Source organism: Etheostoma spectabile, chromosome 1, assembly GCF_008692095.1.
Source record: "Etheostoma spectabile isolate EspeVRDwgs_2016 chromosome 1, UIUC_Espe_1.0, whole genome shotgun sequence".
NCBI classification, from domain to species: Eukaryota; Metazoa; Chordata; class Actinopteri; order Perciformes; family Percidae; genus Etheostoma; species Etheostoma spectabile.
The window spans coordinates 30,270,334-30,271,451 of record NC_045733.1 but is presented as its reverse complement, the minus strand read 5'-3'; the positions used below and the strand labels follow the sequence as shown (position 1 = coordinate 30,271,451).

Sequence of the window (1,118 nt, the reverse complement as noted above, 5' to 3'; positions counted from 1 at the left end):
TGACTTTAATCTCAGAATTCTTACGTTATTCTTAGAATTCTGACTTTTAAACTCAGAATTCTGAGTTTAATCTCAGAATTCTGAGCATGAAAGTCAGAATTCTGTGAATAAAGTCAGAATTCTGAGATTAAACTCAGAATTCTGACTTTATTCTCATCAAGAATTCTGATTTATAATTCTGACATATACGGAAGCTATGTGCACTACTTTTCAAGCCATTTGACAAGATGCCAAAAATCTGGGAAAAACATGATAGTTGACAAGATAAAGAATCATCCTGCAGACGTCATCCTGTTTTGTGACTAATTGTTCTCCATCATGCCGAAACCAGAACAGATGTTAAGGATGACTCATTTTCACTCCTCCCAACTTAAAAGAGGCAGAAAGTGTCTGATGTTTCCATTTTTAAAGGTCCAGTGTGTAAAGTGTTTAGTTGTTCATTATCAAAATCGGTGTTGCCCATTCACAAACTTGTTCTTTTTCATGAATATTTACCACCATCATCAATTCCAAGTATAACCTGCCAGCTTGAAATTTCTATATTTTACATTTTAATTCACATGAACTGGGGTAGACGCTCTGTATTCATGCGCCATCTTGAAATATTTTAGCCTGTAAGGGACATACAAGATATATTGCTTCAACGTTCGCGTTTTCGCTGTCACATGATAAACTCACAGATGCTGCTAACAGGTATCATAACTTCCCGGCCCCGGCAAGTTTGAAGAAGGAAACATTGAGGACCACACGTATTCAAAATCCAAATTTCAAGAACAGGAGACTTCTTCTTCGCCCAGAATAAGAAAAAGAAACTGAAATGAGCAAAAGACCGTCTTTTTGAAGCGTGAAGGCTACCGTAGCTGTAATACGTGGTGCGAGAGAGTTGATTGCGATATATGATCTCAACGCCAGATGGGAGATATTCCTACAGACTGGACCTTTAAGTTGCATAAAGGTAGTTATTTGGCGTTGCTAATCTTGCTAAATATTTTTAGAAGAGTTCACCAAATGAATGAGCCAGATTTCCCCAGGAACCAAACCTTTGCTCCATTGATTTGCCGGTTCAAGTACAGACTGAGGGGAGCCCCAGAAGCCCCAACCCCCCCCCCCCCCCCCCC

General features: G+C 39.4%; 1 protein-coding gene across 1 annotated transcript in view; it reads left to right on the top strand.

The window, feature by feature from the left end:
- Positions 1–1,118, top strand: part of drd4b (dopamine receptor D4b) — a 26,784-nt gene that overhangs the window by 1,038 nt on the left and 24,628 nt on the right. The gene's annotated exons all lie outside the window — the stretch shown is intronic.